We start from the raw sequence: 13,511 nt of genomic DNA, 5'->3' as shown, positions 1-13,511 counted from the left end.
TTCTGAAGTTTGCAAATGTTTCATCTGAAAAAGACAGAAAGGTGAAGACCCAAGCTGAATGTCGCATTGCCAGAAGAGGAGGCTTAAAAGAAATAGTACTTCAACAAATTTCAGTCAACAAAACCGTAAATCTCAAGTGCGTTCCCTTTGACATTAAGGGTACCAAGTGTATCTGTTCAATGCCATCTAAGAAAACAAAGATTACCAGCAGACATGGTTTACTACCTCTGTGGGCCGAAGGAGAGGGAGAAGCAAGTTTACCTTAGAGGGAGCTGCAGGGGGAAAAAAATGGAAAAAATGAGATTGAGCCATAGATAAATGTGACTGTTATTGGTTCTACTCCAGTGGGCTGGAGAGGAACTGGACAGAAAAGGTTTACACAAGATCAAAACAAAATACATTTGAAACACACACACACACACACAGAGTCCCTACACATATTCCCAAAGACAGGCCAAAACTAAAGGACCTTATTTGAAGGTAGCAGTTTTGCACTAGGTTTGCAGTATGCTAATCTACTACTTCCATGACAAATGAATGCCTTCCTGGAAATCTTGGTAATTCGGATTCTTCCAACTGAAATATTTATTTGTGATATGCCCCTTTCCCTCCCTCTGATTCGGTACCCCAAATAGACAGGATATAATTGGTGGGAAAATTGGCCAGTTGAAAACTCACCATCTTTAGGACAGATCTGAATGTGGGTTGAGTCTGCCGGTTGAGTCCCCTGTGCCAGTGACACCATCCCCTCAGGTTTTGCCCCAGGAGGGTGGGTATGGTGGGCCTTCACCACCCACTGTACCTTGCTTCTCATGTCAGCAGGCTTGTATTTCCCAGATCTCTGATTACCAGTCCCATGCTCTTTCGGTAGCAAGAGCAAAACTCTGGGAAAAAAGATATCTGAAAGTGCAGGAGGTGGCGGGCACAGGGGGACAAAGAGAAGTTTAGGTGGGAAATCGGGAGTGTGTCTGAGCTGAGTCAGAGTGGCTCATGACACAGCCAGATCCAGGAAAATTGGGGGTAAATGGGTGGTTTACAGAGAGGTGTTGATGGGGAGGGTCCTCACCCAGAGCAAGTGGGCAAGTGCAAGAGGGGGCAAGCGTTTTGATAAGGTGTGGAGGGATGGGGTCAGATGCGGAGGTGGATTTTGAGAGAAGGCAGGAGATCTCCTCTTGAGAGACTGTAGGGAAAGATGGGAGAGTTGAAGAAGGGGCAGGAGGAAACTGGAGAAGGGGGAGGTAAAGGGAGGGACTGGAGAGGAGCAGGGAAGATTTTAGGGTGATTCATTCATTCATTTATTGAGCGCTTACTGTGTGCAGAGCACTGTACAAAGCACTTGGGAAGTACAAATCGGCAACATATAGAGACAGCCCCTACCCAACAACGGGCTCACAGTCTAGAAGGGGGAGACAGACAACAAAACAAAACAAGTAGATGGGTGTCAATACCTGATCACACCTGATAGTTTCAATTTTCTCAATAAAGTAGGTAGCCAGATCATCAGGGGCAAGTGATGGGGAGACGGGAACAGGGGTTTGATGAGAGTTAAACGTCTGAAACAACTAGCGAAGTTCCTCTTTGTTCTTTAAAATCATGTTTGAAAGTTTAAATTTGTCTTCCAGGCATGTTTTTTTTCTAGAGCTCTTGGGGATCCTCCCCATAAATATAAGCTCTAACCAAGATACATCATTATTCCAATAACTTTTTGTTGCAGACTTAATAGGTGCTGCATCATCCAAGGTCCCAATGTCCCATCACCTTTCTTTCAAAGGAGTTTCATTCCTTCATTGGCCTTAACATTTTAGCCATAAAATATCCAAGTTCAGGAATGCTATATGGGGAGAGTACACAGTCACATAAATTAGCTGAAACAAATTACTGAACTACTTACACTGAATTTTCTGTGTTTCTATTTAAATGCATTACTCTCAGAGTTTTAATTTCCTATCAGTGATAAGAATTAATTCTCCAATTTCTTGCTAAAAAAGAAAAGCGGGTAGCTGAAGTTGAAATTATAATACCCTCCACTGATATACTGTAGCTACCTTCCCCCTCAAAGTATTTTCAAACATTAGCTAATTCATTATTTCACATAATTAGAAATCTATTTTGGCCTAAAGGAGAAAATAAATGAATTAAAATATGTACATACCACATAGATCAAAAGCTTCTAGGAGGTTTTTTAGGAGCATCCTAACTCTCTTGCCATTTTTGTGAACTCTTCACTCATGTGGTTAATTGCAATGGTTTTATTATTAATGGAAGTTATTTATTGAAGTAGTGACTATATATAGTTTTTCCATGGACTTGCAAGTGAATGTCCACTATTTAAATATCTCGCTAAAGCTGAAGAGGTTGGAAGAAGAACACAAAAAATAGAGAGAACATAATTTTTATAATCGTGTTTCCTCCGGGTATTATGACTAGCTCCTGTGAGCATCACCCACTCACTCAGAGTTCAAGATCAGCTATTCAATTCTTTGTGTCTAATTTCATTTAATGCCCTTATCTCTGGGTGGTAGGATCCTGGGAAAAATGTTGACATTTTTGTGATTTGTCCAACCAATCATTCAATCAATGAATGCCTTTTATTGAGAGCTTGCTGTGTGCACAAGATTCTACTAAGTGCTTGGGAGAGTACAGTACAACTTAGTTGGTAGATATGTTCCCTACCCACCACAAACTTACAGTCTAAAGGGGGAGATAGACATTAATACAAATAAATAAATTATGGGTATGTACATAAGTGCTGCGGGGCTGAGAGTGGGGTGAATAGTTAGTGCCTAAAGGATACAAATCTAAGTGCATAGACAATGCAGAAGGGAAAGGGAGTTAGGGAAAACAGCCCTTAATCAGGAAAGGATTCTTGGAGGAGATGTGACCTTAATGAGACTTTGAAGGTGGGGAGTGGGGTGGTCTGCTGTATATGGAGAGGGAGTGCATTCCAGGCCAGAAGGAGGATGCAGAAAAGGGATCAGTAATGAGATCGATGACACCACAGATCACAAATGAGGGCACAGTGAGTAAATGGAGTGGAGTCCATCCAGTTTGGCAAGAAGGTCATTGCTGACCTAAGAGAGGGCTGTTTCCATGGAGTAAAGGGGACAGAAACTAGATTGTAGGGATCAGGGAGATAATTAGGGGAAAGAAAGTAAAGAGAATAGACAACTCTCAAGGAGACTGGAGAGGAATGGTAGGAGGGATATGGGGCAATGACTAGAGGGAGTGTGGAGTCAAAGGAGGTTCTTTTTGGGATAGGGGATATGTAAGCATGGCATTCCACAGCTAGAGTTCAGCTCATGATAAATGTAGAAATACCAAGGAGCAAGGAACTCCATTCTCTATACTTGGCTTATTTCCTTAATTCACCACACTTGTACAAATCAAAATCAGAGCAAATCAAAATGGCTGAAGAGAAGGCAAAGTAACCCTGGGAGATTTTCAGGAACAGGACTAACCTATCCCTTAATGACCAGGAACCAAATAGGAAAGTTGATGTCATCTTGGTACTGTCCCAAGGCGAACCAGGGTGCGCACCTTCTGAAGGTCAAATGCTATCTTGGGACTAAGAGAGCCAGCAAAGCAGAACTCAGAAGCACAGGCAGGGTACTGCCCCCACAACCGAAACCTCTGGATTGACATCCTAGGCTGGTAATACAGAAGGTGTCCCTCGCCCCCATGCCAATCAAATAAGGTATGGAGGAGTGGGGAGGGCAGAAATTGGACAAGTGGAGGCCAGAAGCTGTAATGGCCTGGGAGCACAGGTAATAAGTATCTGTGGCCTCTAACCTTCTGGGAAGTGGTTCGAGACTTGCAGCAGCTGGCTGTGTGTCACCTCTTCTCAGAATGTGGGATGCCTGCTCTGCCTGCACCAAATGAGGAGCCACGGGATGGGTGAGCGTCCTGCTGAACACTCATAAGGCACTTTGCCATGTGTATGTAACACATATACATACTCATCCCAAGTGGGAAGCATTCATGGATAGGAGCTACCTGCTTCATTACATGCAAGTAATGCACAAGTGGATTCCTCCCTGGTGGGAAATGTTTGTGGGCGGGAGTTAGGTGCTTCACTACCCGCAAGTAATGCATAATTCGTCCCACTAGGGAAGATCCAATATAACTAAATAATTATATTCCTCCCAAAAGGGAAGTTCGATTAGCCGCATTCAAATGATTAATCAAATTCCTCCCGAAAAGCAAGTTCAATTCCCTGCACAAAATAAATTTTGAATAAACTCAGTCTTTTTGACCCCAGTTTCTCAGTCTCACCGCGCTGATTCCTGAACCTGTTCCCAGGTGACAGATTCCTACCCAGGAAGCCTAGAAACCAAGGTCTCTTCTTGGGTCCAGTGTGACCTTGGGAAAGTCTAGAAAGATGTGGTGTTGAAAGCTGATTTTACCACTATCCCATTCTACCTCCAGATTTTTGATTCTCACAAAACATTCACAGGATATGGGAATAACCAGGTAGTCCTATAATGTGTTTTGGGACCAAGTAGCCCGAAAATTGAGTCCAACGTGGTGGCTTGAATCATCGCAATAATTTGCTACTGTAGACCCAGGTTCTGCGTTTAAAAACAAATAAATAAATACATTTTAGTCTAAATTTTATGACTGGACTTTGAAAAAAGATACATTTCAACGAGATCATTATTTAACACTAGATCATTTCATCTGGGCCCAAACTTTTATCATTATTATCTATATTAGTAACTAATAAGATGTGTTTCTATAACTCATTTGTATTTCACTAAACAAATTCCCCAGTTACATTTTATCCTACTGAAGTACAACTACTAGGATAATGTTTGAAATCTTGAACATTAATAAAGTGCTCATTTGAAAAAAAAATGCAGCTCCTGTTGCTGTTGTTTCTCCCATTCCATGATTTATTTTAAATAAAATTTTCTATCAATGTGTCTCTGCCCCCCTCAAGTGCCTGAGGCAATCAAGTCAAATAGAATATTATGGGTAGCACAGTATATTTTTCAGATGGTCTTTGCCCTGCTTGGGGATCTGATAGCAGGAACTGGGATGTTTATTACAAGTTAGCTGGGGAGATTACTTCACAAAGATAGATTTAACAGCTCATCCTCCACTTTATTCAGCACAGCAGGAGGGTTCTGTGATTCTGGCTTTAGAATAGAACAGATTGGTATGATTTTGTTCCCCATTGCTTCATATTCCTGGGCATAGAATACAATATCCTATAGCTCTATTTTGTAATGTGCCTTTTCAGAGCATACAAACAGCGTCCTTAAGTGCTTTAAAGAGTTAAATAATACAGTTAGAGAACTAAACAGTAACAGAGGGAGAGGGACACTGGGAGGTTGAGAAGAGGGAAAATGACACATTTTCAAAGAGTTTACTTTTTTTTTATTTTAATGGCTGTACCTCAGGAAGCAGGCAGGAGGCAAGTGAATGGTTCCCCAAAGTCCTTAATCCATGTGTTAGAGGTTCAGCAGTTCCAGAAGAATTTGCTGGGTTTGTGCTTGTCAGGGGACCATAAAACTAGAGGGAAAGTTGAGGGGTGTAATATAGTACATTCCTCACCATTACGGTGGATGTCTAGGCAGGCAACAACCAAACTATTACTCCAAAGTACCCTGCTGCCCCTGGACAGGAGGTAACATTGGTCTGATCCTCTAATGACACCCTTTTGTGCTCCTAAACCACACTCTGTAAAAATAGGAAAGGTCAGAAGGGTGAGAAACCAAAATTGCCTCTTCTGATTCTCTTTCTATCTCTCTCTCTCTCTCTTGATCTCTCTCTATTCCTGTCTTCTTATTAAAAGCTAATTGGACATTATTGGATTTTAGGAATTGGTACAATTTGGCTCCATAAAAAAGAGAAATAAATTATGGCTTTTAATCTGGTTCTTACTAACCTAAGTTTGGGGGTAGGAGTGGGAGGTGTTGACAACTCAACTCACCCAGAGAGGAGGTGATCACCCCAGTCCACTTCCCTTTCCCTGCTCTGCCCACACAAGAACACCCCAACACCCCTTTGCCCAGGATTTTCTAGTTACATGCCTAGCTAGACTATAAACTCGTTATGGGCAGGGAACATGTCCACTAGTTCTGTTGTATTGTACTCTCCCATGTGCTTAGTACAGTGCTCTGCACATAGAAAATGCTCAATAAATGTCATTGATTGACTGATCGATTGATTGGCTAGTGGCAGCAGTATCGCTGACAAAGACAGGAGCTCCTGACTAGCCATGCTACCACAGATAGGAACCCTTTAGCAGAGGAAGAGAGAGGCACATTATTAAAGTGTCAAGAATGCAGTGAATTAGTCCACCTGTGAGCTCAGTAGCTCCCTCTCCTCCCCCAACACTCTCTTATTGGCACCCTAACCCCTTTTGCCTGTGCCCACTGGACTACATCACCAGATGCCACAGGGCCAAGTGCATAAGCAGAAGAAAGGTATCTTCTCCCGCACAACATTAAACTTGAATGGAGAAACCCCGCAAGTATTTATTCCAACCCTATCCTCCTCCATGTGGGGAAAAAACAATCAAATGTGTTTTCTGTTGAACTCCGCAATAAAAAGCTATTTCAAGGAACAGCATGGCCTAGTGGAAAAAGCATGGATGTAGGAGTCAGAGGACCTGGGTTCTAATCCTAGCTCTGACATGTGCCTGTTGTGTGACCTTGGGCAAGTCACTTCGTGGCACAGACCCTGACCCTTAATCCTGCATGTCCTCTGGAAGTCACATGGCAAGGAAGAATGCCAGCTTTAGATCGTACCACCACTGCCTTGAGGGACTAATATTGTTTCTGTAGTGGATTTCTGGCCACCCAGAGTTAAACGATGTTGAAATCATATCCTTTTCCCATTGCCCCCTTAGCAAATAAAACACAGGTCCAGTTACATACAAGGACTCCATCCTGATCACTTGTTAAGAATGAAGATGTCCCTCTCTTACCGGGTGAAGTGACTATAGCAACTGGCACATTCCAGATTGGGTTTAAAGCACTCAATCACCATGCCAACTCCTACCTCTGACTTTGGAGTCAGAGGTCATGCGTTCAAATCCCGTCTCCGCCAACTGTCAGCTGTGTGACTTTGGGCAAGTCACTTAACTTCTCTGTGCATCAGTTACCTCATCTGTAAAATGGGGATTAAAACTGTGAGCCCTCCCCCCACCCCGGGACAACCTGATCACCTTGTAACCTCCCCAATGCTTAGAACAGTGCCTGGCACATAGTAAGCACTGAACAAATACCGTCATTATTATTATTATTACCTCAGCTCTCTACTCTCCCAGCCAGCCCACCCACTTCAATCCTCTAATGCTAACCTACTCGCTGTGCCTCAATCTCATCTATCTTGCCATCGACCGCTAGCCCATGTCCTGCCTCTGGCCTGGAATGCTCTCCCTCTTCATATCTGAGAGAAAGTTTCTCTCCCCACATTCAAAACCTTATTGAGGGCACATCACCTTCAAGAGGCCTTCCCTGACTAAGCCCTCCTTTCCTCTTCTCCTATTCCTTTCTGCATCACCCCAACTTGCTCCCTTTATTCATCCCCCACTCCCAGCCCCACAGCACTTATGTACATATTGTTAATTTAATTTATTTATAATTGTGTCTGTGCCCCCCCCAGACTGTAAGCTTGTTGTGGGCAGGGAATTGTCTGCTGGGTGACCTTGGGCAAGTCACTTGACTTCTCTGGGCCTCAGTTCCCTCATCTGTAAAATGGGGATTGAGACTGTGGAGCCCTATGTGGGACAGGGACTGCGTCCAACCTAATTTGCTTGTATCCACCCCAGAACTTAGTACAGTGCCTAGCACATAGTAAGCACTTAACAAATACCACAATTATTATTATTATCATACTGTTATATTATACTCTCCCAAGCTCTTCAACAGTGTTCTGCACACGGTAAGCAGTCAATAAATACGATTGACTGACTGACTGACTTTGAAAGGTCACACTGAAGTTCATGTAATGGCTTCACAAGCCAGAAGGAAAGCGAATGTTGGGCTGGGATTTTATTGACTGCTGCAGAACTAAACACTGTTGTCAATAAATCCTCTTATCCCCCACTAAATGAGTGAGTGGAGGCAGCACACTGAGCATTTCTCATTACTGTTTCTCCTCTGTGAATGGCTGAGGACAAAAACTATTTCATTTCATTCTTGACCCCTGCAGCTTAAGAGAAAATGTAGATTGTGATGACATGGGATAACTGTCACCTACCATTTCAAATTTAGGACTCATTATTGGAAGCGTTACTTGTCTAGCATTGCTCTGGGGAAGCTACAAGATAATCAAGTCAGATACAGTCACTCGGTCATATTTATTGAGCACTTACTGTGTGCAGGGCACTATACTAAGTGCTTAAGAGAGTACACTACAACAATAAATGGTCACATTCCCTACACATGACCTGACAGTTCCTGTCCCACACAGGGCTCACAATCTAAGTAGGAAGGACAACAGGTGTCTGTCTCCCCATCTAGACTATAAATTCACTGTGGGGCCGGAAATATGTCTACCAACTCTGTTGTCCTCTCCTAAGAGAGTATTTAGAGCATGAGAGCTGTCCTTCATGCTCAAAGATGATACTATACGTTGCAAGATTTTAGCTGGATGTGGAATGTGACTGAAGAGTTTCAAATGTAACCATCAGATTATCTTTGTTGTGATGGGGGTATTTGCAACTTCTAGTGTTGTTTTTTATTGTGCCTCTCTGTACTATATTATTTCCAAAGCCTTCTGATTGCCAAATGCCAGGTAAGCCTGTGGGCTGCCACTGCTCACAGCTATGCTGCCATTTGAGTCTGTGAAGCACTAATGTTTAAAACATTTCTTCTACCCTCCATGCATACAGCCTCACTGTACAAACTAGTGATGGTCACCAATTCTCCTCTCATTCCCCCAGCTCAGCTGCATGGCAACAAGTATTGCTTCAATTACCAGTCAATGACAGATTGGCTGTGTTCTGGGTCTGTGATCCATTTGATGCTGAATATGCATCTGATGGGGCTGCAGACTCTATCAGTGGGAAAACGAAGACCTACGATTGCCTTTTGTGTTAAACTGACCGGTGATTTCAGGGTTTCAACAGTGTGGCCTAGTGGAAAGACCACAGGCCTAGAAGTCAGAAGGACTTGGGTTCCAATCCCAGCTCCGCTACTTATCTGCTGGGTGACCATGGGTAAGTCATTTTACTTCTCTGTGTCTCAGTTCCTTTCTCGGTAAAATGGGGATTAAGACTGTGAGCCCTATGTGGGACAAGGACTGTGTCTAACCCAATTATTGTGTATCTACTCCAGTGCTTAGAACAGTGCCTGGCACATAGTAAGCACTCAACAAATACCATTATTATTAGTAGTAGGAGTAGGAGTAGGAGTAGTAATAATAATAATAATACATCTACTGGAGTTAAAGTCAAGGGTCATATCACTAATCCCCATGTGACCATGGGGACTGTGCAGACTTAATATTAGAAAAAAAGTAATATTAGTGAGTAGAGGTCATACACTGAGCATTTCTCTACATTGTTTTCTTCAGTGATTGGCTGAGGACAAGCTGAGAAGCAGCATGGCCTAGTGGAAAGAGCACAGAGTTGGAAGTCAGAGGACCTGGGAGCTAATCCTGGCTCTTGCTCTTTGACCTTGGACAAGTCACTTAAGTTATCTGTGCCTCGGTTTATTAAACTGTAAAATGGGGACGAAATCCTACTCCCTCCTACTTAGACTGTGAGCCCATATGTCCATATATGGACTGGATCCAACCTGATAAACTTATATCTACTCCAGCACTTAGAACAGTGCTTGACACATCGTAAGTGCTTAACAAATACCATTTAAAAAAGTGGAACTAAATTCACATCTGGAGGAAGTTTGTTACAGTCCTTGAAAGTGTTAATTCTTAAATCATAGCTTCCTCAGATGGTGAATGGTCTACCAATCAATGTTTCACTGTACATTTTGTTTGTATTTTTTAGTTTAGCCTTGTCTTGTCTTATGCCAAGGGTTCAAATCCTGACTCCACCACATGTCTGCTGTGTGACCTTGGGCAAGTAACTTAACTTCTCTGAGCCTCAGTTACCTCATCTGTAAAATGGGGATGAAGACTGAGAGCTCCACGTGGGACAACCTGATCACCTTGCATCCCCCCCAGCACTTAGAACAGTGCTTTGCACATAGTAAGTGCTTAAGAAATGCCATCATCATTATTATTATTATTATATAGATATATATATGAATGAATGAATGAATGAATGAATGAAAGAAAGAAAGAAAGGAAAGAGTTGGTAAACGTTTTCCCTGCCTGCCATTACCTTACTGTCTAGGGTGGGGGGGACTTTCAATCAATCAATCAGTGGTATTTATTGAGCATTTAGTGTGTGCAGAGCACTGGACTAAGCGCCTGGGAGAACACAGTACAACACAGCTGGTAGACATGTTCCCTGCTCACAATGAGCTTGCTGTCTAGAGGGGGAAGTTACAATCCGTCAGTGGAATCAATGGAATTTATTAAGCACTTACTATGTGCAGAGCACTGTACTTAGCAGTTGGGAGAGTACAATAGAACCATGAATAGACACATTCCCTGCCCACAATGAGCTTACAGTCTAGAGGGGGAGAGTTGAGTTGGGTTGAGTCATTTCCAACCCATAGTGACATCATCTCTCCCAGAACACCCCACTCTCCATCTGTAATCATTCTGGTAGTTTATCCTTAGAATTTTCTTGGTAAAAATATAGAACTGGTTTACCATTGCCTCCTTCCATGCAGTAAACTTGAGTCTCCACCCTCTACTCTCTCCCTTGCTGCTGCTGCTCAGCATGGGTGAGTTTTGACTTGTAGCAGATTGCCTTCCACTTGCTAGCCACTGCCCAGGCTGGGAATGGAATAGGTATGCCTCTGCTTGACTCTCCCTCCTGTAGCCGAGGCTGATCGGGTACTGGAAACTCTCCAGGTATGACCCTGAGAGGGGAGTTTAGCCTTAGTGGATTAGTATAATTTAGGGTATGACTGGGATAAAAATTCATGGATAAAATTAGGGATATAGATATGGATGTGGATGAGGACAGAGGTAGGATTAGAGAGAGAGCTGGATTTCTTTAATTAGCAATATCAGCTCTGAACACTCCAGGTTCAATAGTTACAATCCTGGGATCAATCAATCAATTAATGATATTTATTGAGAGCTCGCTGTGTGCAGAACACTGAACTAAGAGCTTGGGAGACTATAACAAGAGTTATTAGATACTTTCCCTGCCCACAACCTAGAGGAAAAGCTTGAGAAAATCTCAACCTGCCGCCTCGCTTTGGTTATGGGGATCCGACCCTCTGGATGCTCGGTGGGGGAGGGTGTCCCAGCTTGATTCAAGACATCCATTTCTGGATCCCACGTTCCCAGGATGGCTCTGCCCTGGCCTGAGAGCCCCACACCAGTGGCCTATGGGGAGAATTCAGGAAGACGATTTCTCATATATTCAGTGCTGACCTGCTCCAAATGTTGTTTATAAAAAGGCATGTCTAGCAGCAGAAAACACCTCCTAAATAATAACTTTTGTATTTGTTAAGTGCACTACACCAAACAGTTTTACAAGATAATTAGGTTGGACACAGTCCCCGTCCCAAATGGGACTCGCAGTTTAAGTAGGTACTGAATCCCCATTTCACAGATAAGGAAACTGAGGTACAGAGAGGTTAATTGACTTGCCCAAAGTTACACAGCAGGCAATGACAGAGCCAGTATTTGAACCTAGGTCCTCTGGCTCCCAACCCCAGGTTCTTTCCACAAGGCCTTGTTGCTTCTCCTATTGGGTAACACAGGCCCTGAGCCTCTAATCTGTAAGCTCTTTGTGGAACAGGAACTGTGTCCAACCTGATTGTCTTGCATCTACCCCAGCCCATAAATCCGTGCTTGATACACAGTTAAGCCCGCTGTTGGGTAGGGACCATCTCTATATGTTGCCAACTTGTACTTCCCAAGAGCTTAGTACAGTGCTCTGCACACAGTAAGCGCTCAATAAATATGATTGAATGAATGAAGTGCTTAAAAAATACCATAAAAAAGGGAACTGTATCCAACCTGATTATCTTGGAACCTACCCAAGCACTTAGTATACTGCTTGAAACACCATCAATTCCATCACCTGGCATCATTTTACACTCTAACTCTCTGATTCATAGTCAGAGCTCATGTGGGCAGGGAATATGTCTGTTTATTGCTGTACTGTACAGTGCTCTCCACACAGTAAGTGCTCAATAAATATGATTGAATGAATGAATTAATTAATTAATTGAAACATTATCAACTCCATTCCTAAATCCTGCATGCCAGACTAATGTGCCCTACATGGATATTCTCCAGACACCCAGCTAAACTCCACAAAATATGAGATCAGCACCATCATCATCATGACCATTGTCATCTATATCACCAGCAGCATAATGGGGAAGAGAAGATTTTTGCGCACAGTAAGCAATTAATCAATCAATCAATCAATTGTACTTCTTGAGCACTTACTGTGTGCAAAGCACTGTACGAAACACTTGGGAGAAGCAGCATGGCTTAGTGGCAGGAGCACAGACTTGGTAATCAGAGGACATGGGTTCTAATTCTGACTGTCACTTGTCTGCTGTGTGACCTTGGGCAAGCCACTTAACTTCTCTGTGCCTCAGTTACCTCATCTGTAAAATAGGGATAAAGACTATGAGCTCCCCGTGGGACAACCTGATTACCTTGTATCAACCCCATTGCTTAGAACAGTGCTTGGCACATAGTAAATGCTTAACAAATACCATTATTACTATTATTATTATTACAATATTTGGTTGACACATCTCTGCCCACAACAAGCTCTTAGTCTAGAGGGGGAAGCAGACATTATTGTAAATGAATAAATTACAGATGTGTACATAAGTGCTGTGGGGCTGAAGGTGGGGGTGGGGGGGGATAAAGGGTGTGAGTTCAAATGCGGGGAGTGGGAGAAGAGGAAATGAGGACTTAGGGAACACCGTTTGGAGTAGATGTGCTTTTGATCATCTATTGGGTATGAGAGGGAAAGGAGTCTCAGGCCAGAGAAAGGATATGGACAAGGTGTCGGCAATGGGAAAGGAGTTTCAGGCCAGAGAAAGGATATGGACAAGGTGTCGGCAATGGGAAAGGAGTTTCAGGCCAGAGAAAGGATATGGACAAGGTGTCGGCAAGCAAAATAGATGCAATCAAGGTACAGTGAGTAGGTTGGCATTATAGAAGCAAAGTGTGTGGGATGAATTGCCATAAGAAATCAGGGAAATAAGACAAGAGGGAACACCACGCTTGAATACTTTAAAGCCTAAGGTAAGGAGTTTCTTTTTGATACAGTGATAGATGGCCTACCACTGGACATTCTGAAGAGTAGGGAAACATAGTCTGAATGATCTGGGGGTGGCAGAATGAAGTATGGACTGAAATGAGGAGAGATAGGAGGCAGGGAGATTAACAAGGAGACTGATGCAACTATCAAAGTGGGATAGGATGTCTTGGATTAACAC

At 43.1% G+C, this 13,511-nt stretch overlaps 1 non-coding gene across 1 annotated transcript; it reads right to left on the bottom strand.

Moving 5' to 3' along the window:
• Window positions 1-10,821: 10,821 nt before the first annotated feature.
• Window positions 10,822-10,959, bottom strand: LOC119926427. The gene has a single exon (XR_005450303.1). It is a non-coding gene; the product is annotated as a small nucleolar RNA SNORA7 (small nucleolar RNA).
• Between the last annotated feature and the right edge of the window lie 2,552 nt (window positions 10,960-13,511).

The sequence above is a fragment of the Tachyglossus aculeatus genome, chromosome 3, assembly GCF_015852505.1.
Source record: "Tachyglossus aculeatus isolate mTacAcu1 chromosome 3, mTacAcu1.pri, whole genome shotgun sequence".
Lineage (NCBI taxonomy): Eukaryota > Metazoa > Chordata > Mammalia > Monotremata > Tachyglossidae > Tachyglossus > Tachyglossus aculeatus.
The sequence above is the reverse complement of the archived record's forward strand: the minus strand, read 5'-3'. Positions and strand labels throughout refer to the sequence as shown.